Genomic DNA, 9,402 nt, shown 5'->3' on the forward strand with positions numbered 1-9,402 from the left:
TTGTCAATTTAGCCAGAATGTGCTTTAGAAAAACACACCACAATTTACATGTACATTTCTAAATAATACTGTAATAAAAGTAAGCTTCAATGAACACTGTCAATGAAAACAAACATATGTTTAAATTTATATTTATCAATAAGAATCAAGCATTCTATTCTATTATTGGTAAATTGGGACATTTTGGAAAGCCATAGCCTACAAATATAGCCTACTGTATGTCATTCAGAATAAAATAGAATAGAATAGAATATCAGACCACTGATGTGGCGTTCATTGACCAATCAAAATCAAGCACTCCATGTAAAAATAAAAAAAACCAGAACAGAACAGAACAGAACATAGCCTATAATTTAGAATATAATAGAATATGATTGGTGAAGGCAAGAAAAAAGTAATTGTGTAATGATAAACACTGTCAAATGAATATCATTCCCTGACATTTAAAAATGCAGAAGGATAACTGACATGTCAAATAGTAAACCAATAAAAAGTTCAAGGACTGTTTTTATTAGTTACTGCTGACGTGCATAAAATGAATATCTTTTATATCTCGTATTGCCCCTCCCCTCACACGTGTGTGCTGTGTGTTATATTTAGTTATAATAATGTATGGGGCCTACCACGTGTCGTGAAGTTTTAGCTTCTACTGTCCTCTAGTGTTCAATGGTCTCAAGTTGTCTTTTGGAATCTCCATACTGCAAACTGTAGTGTGATTATGAAGCGGACATGACACTGCTGTCGGAGTGGATTACGTGTGGGGTTCATGGGTCCTTTCAGTGAACACGCTGTAAAATGTGTTGTAAAATGTGCACAGCTTGAATGTACTGCTAGATGATTTGGAGAAAGAAGTATAAATATCTCCTCTATTATTAAATTGTGCAACATATTTTTTGGATGAAGTTGCAGCTATAGGGCACTAGAGGGGAGTGTTCAACTATATTTATGTCAACTTAGCGGTTACGCACAAGCTGCACAAAATGTAGCTAGATTTTTTTTGTGCTTTTTAAAAAATTAATTCTCGAATAATAAACACAAGAACATTGCCAAGGGAATACATATAGAAACATAAGCACACACAATTAAAATAAATACAAGAAAAAAACAAAATAAGTTTCTAGGACGCCGTTATTGATACAATAACATACAAAAGCTTTCAATAATTAGATTTTCTTTAAATATTTCTTCATAGAATTTAAGGAATCTTAGGTTTTTCTTATCCTTTATGTAATAAAGAGATTTAAGAAGTGAGTTTAATTCAATTTCAAATTGGGTGTAGGATGGAATACCGTTTGCAAATTGTAAATTAAAAAAAAGAATTTTCCATATAAAATAAAACAATTAACAATATACTCCAGGAGTCTATTTTTAATATCATTATAATAGAAAAATAAATGTCTTTTGAACTGAAAGAGTGTGTAACATTGGCAGATTCAAATATGTGAGAACCTATAGGTCAAGTAGCAAGAATTTTCCTATTGCTAAGTTGCCGTAAAACGGTATACTATAACGTCACAGGAGCAGGAAATGATTGTAATTTACAGAAATCCCAATGATTGCATTATAGAAATGTGAATTTCACTAATCTTTTATATATGTGGGCCTATTATTTGTAAATATTATCTGATGTCAACATTACGGCCTATTGCTGGCGTTTAACTTTGCAGCATGAATAAATGATGCAATTGTTTTATTATTATTATATATATTTTTTGCACTTTTTTTTTTAACTTTACCTATTTATGAATATATATATACATATATATATATATATAAATATATATATATATATATATATATATATATATATATATATATATATATATATATATATATATATATATATATATATATATATATATATATATATATATATATTTCTGGTCGAAATGTACACTAAAGTCTCATTTGTTAACGTTAATGCATTATCTAAAATGAAGCATCAATTAGGAATATTTTTAAAGCACTTATTAATCTTTGCTGTAACAAAATAAAAATAACAATTCCTCATTGTTTCATTCAAAGTGCATTTATACAATATTGGAATTGAAAAATGTGTTAAATGCTGAAGAGCAGTGTTCATTGATAGCTCATGTTAACTAATATAGTTAGGCTGTTTACCATTTATTTGAATTTATAAAACGGTTGGTTCCAGTCCTTGATTCTGATTTGTCCATATCTGTGTTTTATTCACGATAAAACAAGTTTATGACACTTCACCCAATGGTCCTGTGTCTCACTACACAACACCCTTAGCAACAACTCTTAGCAACGTAAACATATGTTTGTTTTCATTGATATTGTTCATTGAAGCTTATCACATATTTAGAAATGTAAATTTAAATTGTGATGTGTTTTTCTAAAGCACATTCTGGCTAAATTGACAACAGTTACCATAAGTTTGACGTTAGTATAACTTACAAACAATCTACATATCACATAATTGTTGTTAGTTTCCAAAGTTTTGACAGAAACACAATTATTACTGTCTTCTCATGGCTCATGTCCTTGCTGAACAGTAGAACCGTAGCCAACAGTCTTTGCATACAAGCTGTAATACCCTAATGTGACATGTAAATGTGTGGTTACAGTGATGTAACCCTCTGAGATCCAATGCAAATGCTCACTCAAAAGCACATGTGTTTCCCAGACAGCTCAAAGCAACTGTAAGGTCTGAGTTCATTGCCTAATTTATCTGCTTTAACCTCACAGTCATGCTTGCATACTAAAAGGCAGAGCCTCGGCCAAGGAGTGATAGTGTAATGATTTTTCAAGCTCTTTCTGCAAGCTACACAGTATTACCAGCAGTGTTCATGTCTCAGTGAGGTATGGGCACAGTTCATTTGACCTTGGAACACATGGTCCAGTGTGGCACTGGCATCTGTGATGGGTCTAGGACAAATGCATAAACCTGAGAAAACACAACTGGGATGCTGAGATGATAGGACAATAGAATACATGGACAGAGAACATAGAGAACATGGACAGGACAGAGAACATATTCGCCTATTCTATTCTATTCCACACTGTCAGAAAAAAAGGTAGAGTGATGTCCCTAAGGTACAAAAGTAAAAAGGTACATTTTTGTACCTTACTTACCCCTAAGTGTTACATATTAGTACCTTTTTTTCCGCTTTTGTACCTTAGGGTACTGCCCCAGTGACAGCGCTGTACCTTTTTTTCTGACAGTGTGGAATAGAATAGAATAGGCGAATATGCACAAATTGAACATCCAAAAAAACGGAACATAGACAGATTGATTCAGTTAGAAAGTTAATTTAACCATTTTTAGGTTTCAAACCATTATTCGACAATATATTTTTTTACAGTGTAGGACACCCATGATCTATCCAAGACCTTGATGGTAAATGGACTGCATTTATATAGCGCTTTTAACAGACCTACGGCCATCCAAAGCGCTTTACATTTTTGCCTCACATTCACCCATTCATACACCGACGGCGGTGTCAGCCATGCAAGGCGCCATCCAGCTCGTCGGGAGCAGCTGGGGTTAGGTGTCTTGCTCATGGACACCTCGACACTTGGTCAGGTGGAACCTTCCGGTTTGTAGACAACCTACATGAACCACTGAGCCACTGCCGCCCCTTTTAATTCTTTGATAAAAGAATTGAATGTGTATTTGGTTTATGTATAGTGAATAACACTGATTATCTCTTCATCACAGCACCTGTTAGCGGGTGGGATATATTAGGCAGCAAGTGAACATTTTGTCTTTAAAGTTGATGTGTTACGCTTGCCCATTTTTTCTGCTTCTAAGGATTTGAGTGAGTTTGACAAGGGCCCAATTGTGATGGCAAGATGATCAGAGCATTTCAAAACTGCAGCTCTTGTGGGGTCGCACCGTCGCAGTGGTCAGTATCTATCAAAAGTGTTCCAAGGAAGGAACAGTGGTCAAATTGCTCAAGAAGTTAATGCTGGTTCTGATAGCTGCCTTATTGGGATATTACTTGTCCCTATCCCTAAAGCCCACTCCTACCTACAAGATTTCCACTTTTCTTAATTTTTATTTGAATAAACACCTCTCCAAGCTGATATGCGATGGGAAAAGAAAAAAGGCGGCTTCAAACTCAGGTTGGTTGCGTCAAAAGATAATGCCACCCGCCTTACGAGCCTCTAGTTTAGTTACAAGGATTTATTTTGTCATTTTGTCTGGCTCAACCAGACATTGGTGGGCGGAGTTAATGTCAATAGCCTTTACAACAAGAAGGCTATTTGAACTTGGTGTAAATTAAGTCCGAATTAAGTAAAAAATATTAGCTATTTAATATGATTAAATGATTACATGACTGATTGCTTGACATACATTTCTGATTAGTTAATATACCAAAAATCAGATCAAGCAGAAATAACTCCAATATCCAAATTTTTACAGTGTGCAATATATGTAATTTTAGTATGATGGTTGGACTGTAGCAAACAACACAGAAAACTATAAGTTCTTATACATGCCCTATTTAAAAACAAACAAATAGTGATGTTACGTCTGACACTGACGCTCCGAAGCTTGCTTCAAACTCGAACGGTCCTTGCAAAGAACCACTGCTTCGGAGCTTGTATCATTACGTCACTAGTCACGTGAAAATGACGTCTGGAGCAAACACACTAGGCTTGTTTGAGATGAGCAAAATCTGCGCAGAACCAAGCCTGTAGTGCTCCAGTCAGAAATTGAAGCTTTCGCGCCTCGATCGCTCCCCGGTGGCCGGTCCCAGTATAGCTCCTAAACCCCGCCTCTCCATGTATTTGAATGGGCGCGAGACACACTAAATTTAATTACACTTCAAATAATTGTTTCCTAAAGATGGTTTCTGTCATTTTAGGCAGTTTTTATTACAATAATTTCATTTCAAGTGTTCGTTTTTTAAATAAGTTTAGTTTTAGTGAGTTATTTGATGCTATAAAAACGGGGGGTGTGGCGTCATGATTGACAGCTGAGATTGACGGCTTCTCTGAGTGAACTTGTTACTGAGGCACTAACGGACTTTTTTCTGGATTTTTGGGAGGAGATTGGAGCTTTAGCTTTAATTTCTACACTTCCATAACTGTTTATTTCACACCAACATAATTAATTGTTCTGCATCTGCGAGAGTGTGGGCGGGCTTTTGATAATCGTGCCTCTACTTCCTGTTCTCTACTGCGCAACTCCGGTCCCGAGATCGCTACTGCGCAGACTCGGTCCCAAGATGTCAGCGCCGTGAGCGGGCCTATGAAAGCTTCAACTTTGGTCAGCGGAAGTCAATGAAGTCGCGTCGTCCATATTTTTTTACGGTCTATGCGCAGAACCGACCACCGGTGATCAGCGCGAGATGCATGCCGGTTAGAAATGTGTCCGAGGGCGGTCCGCCTTGCTCTGATGTCATGCCGACGTATGTCAAAACGCGAGCGAAAGGCGGATGTGTCGGATTCTGCAGTTGAGCGCAGTTGCTCTCCACCGACTGCGCGGAGCAAAAGCATGATGGGAAACGACTTGCTGACGACACAGCTTAATGCTTATTGGTTTAAACAACCGTGATGCATGGTTCTTTTTTAAAATGTTTGATTTTAAAACTCTGATATCATGTTTTTATGTGTGAATATTCCCAAACTCTCTAACAAAGGCGATCTCTCTGTGGGTTATGTGATTGTTGTCATATTTATAAATATATATATATATATATATATATATATATATATATATATATATATATATATATATATATATATATATATATAAACATGTTTGTAGGCCTAATTAAAGTCAAAATGATTGATAAACACGTCTTTCGAATGGAAATAAATAACAAAAACTTTGGGTGTCTTGTTCATAATATTTATTTACATATAAAAGTAACAGAACTTAAATTACATCCAGTTTATCAGCAACAAAGCGCACGAGTGTGAATCCCGCGATATCCGCCTTTGATCTCGCAGCTGTCTGATCCACTACGAGAAGAGAGAACTGTCCGGCTTGCCTGCACTTTTTTCACTCCTCCCCTCACTGCAGCCGCCTAGTCTCGGCTGAATTTCAGGCGAGGCGAGGCGCATCTCAAACAAGCCTACTGGTTCACTGTAGTGAACCACCTGACTGCTTTGACAGCCCAATCCAGTGTTGACAGGTTTGAAACCTGGCGGCTGAATTTCTTATAAAAGTGAAGCCAAACCATGGCAACACCGTGGGTTGTAGTAGTCGGTGTTTGGATTGGCGTTATTGTTGAGGAGAGTGGATTGAGTTTATTTCAGTGTCACCCTCTGAAATATTTTGTATTTATTTTTATTATTAATTAGAGAACATATGAACATTGTTACATAAAAACACGCATCAAAAACAGAAACTTCAAAAACCTCTGCTACATTATACAAGTACAACCAGTTACACAAGCACATCCTTTTCAACATACAAAAATATCAGTCCTACCAGTTAACAAGTTATAGCTACTGAGTTCTGAGTTCTATTTTAATAGAAACCATTAGAATTTCTGTGATGGTTTCCAACTTTTTTAAGCTGGTCTGATCTTCTGTCCTTGTCTAAAGAAATAATTACACACACACACACACACACACACACACACACACACACACACACACATCGTGCCTAATGTTGTATTATCAAGGTGAACATATGAAATTCATCAGTATCTGTAAAATTTACCTACATAAATGAGTTTCACAGCACTAACACTGTTTCAGCTTTGATCGTCTCGGTAAACACGTAATAAACGGGGCGTTAACATATAAGCCTACTTGCATTTTATGGTTGTCAGCTTTGTTGCATTACATTTACTTCACCAGGAGATGGTGCTGCAATTTCTATCTGAATGAAGCTTCGAGTAATGAACCATTTTCGACACAATTGTATCAGAAAGCAATAATGCTTCGAAACGCTTCATTTGGCCATCACTACAAACAACTTAAAAAAAGTTATTTTTATCATCCGTAAAAATGTCTCTGAGTGTAACGTACTGCTCTGAGACTGAAGGCTGAGGATCCAAACGCAGCTTTATTAAAGGGTAATCCACACTCGTAGTCATCAAACAGGCAAGAGGTCATAACATGTAATCAGTCCAATAAGGCAAACAAGACAAGAGAGACAGGCAAACGGGTAATCCAAGGAACAGGCACGAAATCCAAAACCAAGAGACATGAAAACAGGGAGAATGCTCAGAAATGCAGTATACACAAACAAGACTTTGCAGTGAATGACAGAGTGAACATGGTTTATATAGGCTGGGGTAATGAGACACAGTTGCAAACAATGAGTGATGATGAGTCCGGGCAAAGGATTATGGGTAATGTAGTCTTTGATGGAATGACAGTCCGGGTTGGAGTGCCCTCGGTTGGTGATCACGGGTACTCACACTGGTGAATTGTGACACTGAGTAGGTTGTATGGTTCTTATGTTCATTTTATTCGGCTGATACACAGAGTATGAAAACTAAATGGGAAGAAGAGTTAGCTACTGACTTTGATGATAAAATATGCAATGACATTTGGTCTTATGCTAAGAAAATATCTGCTTGTACATGTACAAAAGAAATACAATTTTAAAATCATACATAGACTCCATATTTCCCCTAACCGCAGACATTTTTTCAATCCCTCTCTATCACCTATTTGTTTAAAATGTCAAACTGAAATAGGTACTTTAACACATTGTCTGTGGTCATGTAACAAGCTGCAAAGGTATTGGTTTTTGGTGCTGCATGGGGGAAATGGAAAAGATCTTTAATATTCAGTTGGATTGTGACCCAAGTCTCATTGGTGTTGGGTATTCCTAATGGACGCATTGCTTCATCTGCTAATAAGAAATTGTGTAATATTTTGTCTTTTGCTGCCAGAAAAAAATATTTTACCTAATTGGATCAGTGATAAATTGCCATCTCTTAAAGGTTGGCATAAGATTATTTTTTAATTGATTCCCGTGGAGTGTCTTACCTATGTTTTGCATAAAAAAACAGGCCAGTTTTATAAAGTCTGGACCCCATTTCTGGACTATTTGGAAACTCATCTTCGCCCTATTATTTTACAAGGAATATTGTAACTGTATATAACTCTCTGAACACTGAACTCTTTTTTTTGTCCTCTTTTTGACATTTGTTATTTGTTTTTTCCTAATCTGGTTTATTATGATATAGTCCTGTTTTATATATAAGAATTAAAAAAAAATTTTAAGTATCACAACAAAAAAATAAGTAACATTATAAAGAACTAAATATCAAATATTTGCTTTATTATTGTTGGAAAACAAAATAGTTTTTGTTGACTTACTATTCCAAATTTCTAATAACATACAACTTTAAGGAATTCAAGCAATGCACTGTATGCAGATGCTTTTACAAAAGAGAAGGTACGCTTTAATGTGTTAGCTCAAAGAGGCCTACAAAGGGTTTTGTGATTCATCCCTTTCACCTTCTTCCCAGCATGCACTTGAGCATGAATAATTAATACGGCTGCATTGTTTGAACATTTGCTGCTTTTATTTACACTGTTGTTGTTGATTTAGTTGCCATGTTGAGTTGATGTTACCTTTGTCCCTTGTGCAAATCTTGAGGTCTAATTGTGGCAGTTTCAAGTATACAGTTCTTTTTGCTGTTGTTTATTTATTTATGATAAGTGTGTATGTGATGTTGTTAATATTTTAACCTGCTACAGCCTGCCGTATGAAATAATAGACAGAAAAATCGAATATTTTGAAATGGAATAGTTTATTGTACCTTTAGACAGAATATAAAAGAAAAGCTCACAGTTGAGGAAGGATAAACGGAAGATAAAGGATACAAAAGGCAAGATGAAATTCATACTTACATAAACTGCATATAAATAGTTGTCCATATGTCTCACATGTTTTAGAAATTAGTATAATTTCAAACATATAATGCAATGTAATAATGATGATTGAGAGATCACAAATAAATGTTCCCCAAAAGCCTGCTTTATCATATTCCATAGAAATATTGTAACAGGTTTTTTCTAAATAAAAAATATTAATGCATTATGGAAACCTAAGTTTATTCAGTCCAGTAAATGTTCATCTTGAAATATTAATAACAATATAAAAGTTATTCTTATTTACTCTATAAAAATCAGTAAAGATTTCACAGCAACAAGACATGTTCAGCCAAGATATGTAAATTAATAATTAAAAAAATGATAGTAATGCTTTTATCAACTTTTGGAACGAACAACAAAATAATGTGATATAGATTGATTGTTAAACGAACTTTAAACTTAACTGCATGGTGTTAATTTAGCAAGAATATGCTTTAGAAAAACAGACCACAATTTAAAGAATTCACAAGATTTTAATCATAAAAGTCTTTCATAACTTGTAGACAAATTTATATGTAGCAATTTTTCACACATAATACTGATTTAATCCATGTAACAGTTTGGCTAGAAACAACTTAA

The sequence above is a fragment of the Gobio gobio genome (genome assembly GCF_949357685.1).
Source record: "Gobio gobio genome assembly, chromosome: 5".
Lineage (NCBI taxonomy): Eukaryota > Metazoa > Chordata > Actinopteri > Cypriniformes > Gobionidae > Gobio > Gobio gobio.